We start from the raw sequence: 6792 nt of genomic DNA on the forward strand, positions 1-6792 counted from the left end.
ACTCGCCGAGTCTGTTCATTGGACTCGGCGAGTCCATGCCATGCAGTCGATCAAACTGCTTCCTAAGATCAGTATTGTCTCGACCATTCATAGGTCTGGTCCTCCTAAGCTGGTCCATCACGTAAGGCCTTCATTTAGGTGCTCATGCTACACCCCAAGACTTATAATTTACATTTTGACTTAAGGCATAAGGATTCCAATCCAAAACCTCTCTTAATTCCCGAAATGCATAGGCATGGGACATTCTGGACCTCTAAAGGTCCCAATACAGGGTTCCAATCGTTTGGGGACTAAGGTACATTCAATCTAGCCACCAAAAGGGTTCCATAAACCCTAAACCTATATACACGTCAACATGGAAGAGTGTAATTCGATTTATTACCTGAAGAACGTGTTCTCTGCGTCCCCAAACCTCAAAACGTGATCCTCTTGCTGTTCCTTTAGCAAAGCCCTTCTCTTCCTTGCACAACAACTCTTCCAAACTCAACAATGATCTTCAATCCTTGCTCCAGATGCACACAATCGGTTTAGGGTTCTTCTCAGTAGGCTAAAATGGACAATGACGGCCTATAAGTCCATTTTATACGTTCCAAAACCAAACGGCTAGGGTTTCTGCTGAACAGCGCAGACTCGCCAAGTCCATATCTGGACTCGTCGAGTCCAGTCGCGAACCCGCGACCAAGTTTGTGGTCCTACTCAGAGAGTTTGGCTCCAACTCGCCGAGTCCCCTCTTAAAACACCCCAAAAACATAATTATAACAATACCTGAAATTCCGAGCTGTTACACTAAAAGTGTGCCTCCGTCAGGAAGGCACCTCCTTGTTCTCTTCCATCTTACTCCCGCTAATGGCTCTCTCATGGTATACGAAGTACCTCGCAGCAAACATACCCCACAGTTTTTACCTCCAAACTCTGAAACCGGAAGCTCATTATCTCTTTTGCTTCTACCAAGAAACGGGGATAGCGCAACTCTCATCACAGAAGGTGATGTCTCATCTATTGATCGATTGCTCAACTCAGACCATGCTCCTCCAATAAGCACCATCTCTTCTCATCCTTGAGTCTTGAGACTCCAAGTGGCATCTCACCAATAAAATCTCTCGGAAACTAACTTGATTTCCTTCTCAAGGTATGCTCCATTGAAACTCGTTCGACATGGCCCTCCGACCCACACTCTATCATATATGTTCTCAGTCTAATCAATCACAACAAGATAACTGGTAAAATCAAAAGCACTAACCGCCATGAATTATGGTACTCGAACCATGTGATCACCTCTCAATCTTCTACGAACCATGGTACTCGAACCATGTTATCACCTCTCAATCCGCTACGAACTATGCTACTCAAACCATGTTATCACCTCTCAATCTACTACTTAGAACCTCTGCAATTCTCCTTGTTTCGAGTTCGGGTCCTCTGCTTTCAGTATTACAGGCTCATACTACCTGCCACATTTACCCATACTTTCCACACGGATCATCCCAAATTTCCTAAGTAGCTGCTCAACCTTCTCAATCCCCAATCCCATAAAACCTGGTCGCTTCTTAAAGAATACTCATCTCTATCAGCGTACTCATTTGACTAATGTCACTCCCTAGGGTCTTCCGACGTTTTCTCACTTCTCTGCCATCAGTTATTGAAGAACTCCTTATGATGCCTGCCATCTACCTCCTGAATATCGTCATAGTCACTTAGTAGCTGACTCCCATCATCAAGAGTTCCACAAAGCATGAAGCAAGAAACATTCAAGCATCGAATAATCTCCACCAACATGTAAAACCACTCTAGGTTACAAATCCACTTTCTCTACTGACACTCAAAAGGTATCATTGAACTCAGGCAACCCTACCCCTCGTGGGTATCTAACTACTCCTTCAGTAGGCTCCTCTAATGGTCATCTCGGCATCTCTCCTAGATTACTCCTCTACTCAAGTTCTCTCTAAAAGATTAATGTTGGATACTCTTACTCCGAACATACTCAAAGCACATCACAGATAGCAAAATCCCAAGGCTAAGGCATCAAAAATCAGACAACTCTAGCCCTAAAATATGAAATACCTAGCCTCTCTTCTAGCATGCATCACTAATATCTCAATAATAACTCATAACACAAATAAGTAACGGTGTTTTGGGAAATCACCGTTCGGGGTCTGGCTAATTGTATACACTTCTCCTTCTTAATTTCTCTTAGAAACTATTGCACATTTTAGAAAAATCATTTCATTTGAAAAAATTTCTCAAATCCTCAGTTTGAGTCTAGATATACCCGAAGGTTCATCCAAATCCCTCAAACCAAGGCTCAAATACCAACTTGTAACACGGTAAATTTTCAAACAAAATTTTCATTTAAGATCACATAATTCTCATAGCATATTTCACAAAAATCGCATTTATTTAATTTACATAACAAAACTCCATAAATGTTTGATTAATAATCCAGGATCCTCAAAACATAACTCCTTCTCTGGTTAGTACAATCAAGTCGGCACCTTCCCGCGATCCTGAGGAGAACCTGAAACACATATCACATAACACGGTAAGCACAAAGCTTAGTGAGTTCCCCAAAATACCACACACATCACCTTAGCCACTCAATGCTAACTCAATACGACCCTCCGATTAATGTGTTTCAGTGGGGACCCTCAGGTCCCATAACTCGGGTGGACCCTTCGGTCCTAACTTAATAAGCTCATAATATTCATACTCATCATTAATACAAAAGACATAATGCAGAATATCACAATACACAAATAAGCACATAAGACATATCGGTCATACAAAGATACCACTCATGGTAAGTATAGTGAGGAGACTCACCTCGGATGATGAACAACTCCTATAGATGCTGCTGTTGCACCGACCTCTAACACTGGACCAAAATCCACAATTACCCATATAAGATCTAAGTCCAAATCCTCACTCTTTAGGTCTAAAGGTAATCCACTAACTAGCCCATCAAAATCTGAAACTCATTGGGCCCACGAAGGCCCAATAATGAATGGGCTCTCCCGAGGCCCAACTCCTAGTTCGAAATGGCAAGCGGACCACAAGGGCCTAAGGCACATATACTTGATATTCCTCTGATCAAAATCTCTAGTGCAAGAAGCCCAAACTCTAGGCCAAAGACTTAAGGCCCACAATGAGACTTAGTCCAATAGCCCACAGTGAGGTTACGCGGGACGTACCTCTCTTGGTAAGCTCAACGCACACACAAATCTAGATTGACCATTAGGGACATTAGGTCAGTACGCAGGGCGTATTGGAATTACGCTCAACATACATCTAGGTTTGCTTTTCCTACTCCTTTAGTCTTAACTCGTTAAGACATTAACTCAAATCCCAGATCTGGTCTCCTTAATGGCTCTTACTCCATAAAGCTTGTGACTTTAAGCCTTTTCATGGCTGATAAGGTCACAAACACATAAAACTCTTACTCTCTTAACTCAAAATGTTCATATCTCATGCATGGTTTAATTCCAACGTCCAAGTCTTGATTTTTATGACACTATACCGTTGAATACACTCAAAGGGGGTTGATCATAGTCTCTAGAGCTCAATATCTCATAAAGTCTCCAACTTTTTGGACAAAAACCCTAAAATGCTCTACTAGGATGCACAAATCAAAAGAGTGAGAAAGCTCGAAGCCTTATACCTTTATATGAAGCTCCGAACATAGATATGCTCTGATCCAAGGGCTTGTACTCTGACTCCTTCTTCTCCAAATATTCTTCCTCACTCCAAGAACATAAAAAAATCATCCAAAGGCTCTCAAATGAACTTACAAGCTCTATAAATGAAGGTTTAGGGTTTAAGAGGGTTTGTTATCTAAGGATGGTAGCCAGGAATGAGGCAATCTTATTCTTTATATAGGGACACCCCCCATTTAGGGTTTTAACTCTGAGCCTAGTACGCCCAACGTACCCTCTGGTACGCCCATCGTACTAGGTGGCTTCGCCTTAAAAGTCATGGAGTTAAGTATGCTAAGCGAACACACATGTATGCCCAGCGTACTCACCTGCCACCTTTCTCAAATAAGGGACCTATCTTCTCAAAACTTTAAACCTCCATAGCTTCCTCGATATAACTTCGATTCCAAAGAACCTCATATCTATTGAAAAGTGATGAGAATCCCTACGCTTCTAGCAACTCTTTGCAGCCCAGAGGCTTCTTCATGCCTGGGTTGCAACACACGAACCCTAATCACGGACGATTCGAAACAGGGTGTTACAAAAGCACTTGACATGGTCTACAACTATCATTTAGACTTTGTTGGCTAATTTTGAATTTATTTATTTTACACAAGCTTAGACTATTAAAGCCCATATAAAATGCATAACTTTCTCATCTGGCATACGTTTTGATTGTCTTTATATCGTTCAACTTCTATTAATGAGATATTCAATTCTCATTTAGATCATTTTGGCTAAAAATCAACCGATCTAAAATTCGACTTCTGGGATATATATTAGTACTCCAAATCTTAGAAAAATCGTAATTTCCTCTAATGAAATCAAATTTAGACGTTCTTTATACGCATGCTCTCGGTTTAACGATTACTACAACTTCTGTTTAGATCACTAAGGCTAAAAAGTAACTTAACAAAAATTTACTTATTACGACGGGGATTGTCGTATTGGATTTAATTTTGAATCTTCAAATGTTCATAAATTCTTCGTTCTAAGTCCGAGTTAAGCGTTCTTTATATCTTCAGAATCCTCGTTACCACTACGTCAACTTTCATCAAGGATATTCAATCTAGTTATTAATCTATTTTAGATGTGTATTTTATTCCTATTTTATTGTATTGTTATAGGCATACATACAAATAAGTACAAATGTAACACATAATATTCAAATAATTTTCCTTTATTACTTCAAATAGGTTACAATTGTTGACCATAACTATTATATCATATCATTAATTCGTGGTAGAAAACACATGTGTTACAATTCTCTGCCATTTAGGATGATTCCGTCCTCGGAATTATGCTATGCAAACAGATGTAGATAGCGACTCTTCATCTTGTATTATGTATCCCAGGTGAGGCTCGGACCAAATGTTTCCATCGTACAAGCAATAAATCGACCATCTTACGCTGTAACTTCTTTGTCTTACGGTTAACAATCACTTCGGGCTCTTTGATTAACCTTTTGTCTTCATCAATCCTTATCTCTGAAAGTGAGATTGTATCGAGTACTTCTCCTGCGAACTTCCTCAAATAACACACGTGGAAAGTGTTATTAATGCCATCCAGTTCTTCTGGCATTTCCAGCTTGTAAGCTTGGTTCTTAACTTTCTAAAGAACTTTAAATGGCCCAATAAATCTTGGACCCAACTTCATTCTCTTTCTAAATCTTATAAGTCCCTTCCGTGGAGAGAGTTTGAGTAACACCAAATCTCCAACTTCAAAAGTCATTGGTTGTTTCTTCTTGTTAGCATAAGTCTTTTGACGATCTTGAGCTGCTAACATCCTTTTTCTAATCACCTTTAGCTTTCAAGCAGTCTGATGGACTATAACCGGTCCCATGAACTGCTTTTCTCCAGCTTCAAGATAAAAAGATGGTGTATGACACTTCTATCCATAAAAGGCTTTATAAGGTGCCATCTTAATGATCGAATGATAACTGTTTTTGTAGGAAAATTCTACTATGGGTGGATGCTCATCCTAGTTACCTTGGAATTCTAGGGTATATTTTCTCAACATATCTTCCATTATTTGAATTGTCCTTTCACTCTGACCAATAGTCTGTGGATGGTAGGTTGTACTCAAACAAAACTTTGTGCCCATATCTTCTTGTAGTCTCTTCCAAAATCTTGAGGTGAAACGACAGTCACGATCCACGATTACCCAAATCATGTCATGACCACTCTTTGTCCTAGGTAGTTTAGTTATAAAATTCATGGTAATGTCCTCCCACTTACCCTTGGCCAGAGTAAGGTCTCCAAACCCCCATACAGTTTCTAATGTTGCACCTTAAATCTTGTGCATGTCACACACTCAGCCACATACTTAGCAACATCGAGCTTCATCGATAACCACCAATAGTAAGGTGTTAGATCCTTATACATCTTGGTACTGTCAGGATGAATCAAGTACATGGTCATTTGGGCTTCTTCTATGAGAAGATCTCTTATTCCTCCCATCTTAGGCACCGAAATCTTGTTTTGGAATACCTTTAATCATTGACTGTTTATACCGAATTCCGATGTTTTTCCTAAATTCTCTTCTTTTGAATTATCTCCTTCCAAAGCTTCCTCCTGAGCTTTCTTAATACTTTTTACAATTGTTGAGACAATCTCAATTCTTAACGACCCTGGCTACCTTCTTTCTATATTTATCTTTCTACTCAAAGAATCTGCTATGATATTGACTTTACCAGGGTGGTAAAGTATCTCGCAGTGATAATCCTTGAGTAATTCTAGTCAGCGTCATTGTCTCATATTCACCTCCTTTTTGAATGAAGAGATACTAGAGACTCTTATGATCATCGTACAACTTACACTTCATGTCGTAAATATAATACCTCCATATCTTTAACTCAAACACTATCGTTGCCAACTCCAGATCATGAGTGGGGTAGCTCTTCTCGTGTTTCTCTAGCTTTTGAGATGTATATGCTATTACTTTATCTCTTTGTGTCAAAACACATCCTAAACCAACTCCATACGTATCACTATAAACTGTGAAGTCTTCAACTTTTTCTGGTAAAGAAAGAATTTGTGCTTCACACAACCTCTTCTTTAATAACTAGAAAGCTTCTTCGTGCTTCTCACTCCATGTATATGTA

This window comes from Lactuca saligna, chromosome 4 (assembly GCF_052625555.1).
Source record: "Lactuca saligna cultivar CGN05327 chromosome 4, ASM5262555v1, whole genome shotgun sequence".
Taxonomy (NCBI): Eukaryota; Viridiplantae; Streptophyta; class Magnoliopsida; order Asterales; family Asteraceae; genus Lactuca; species Lactuca saligna.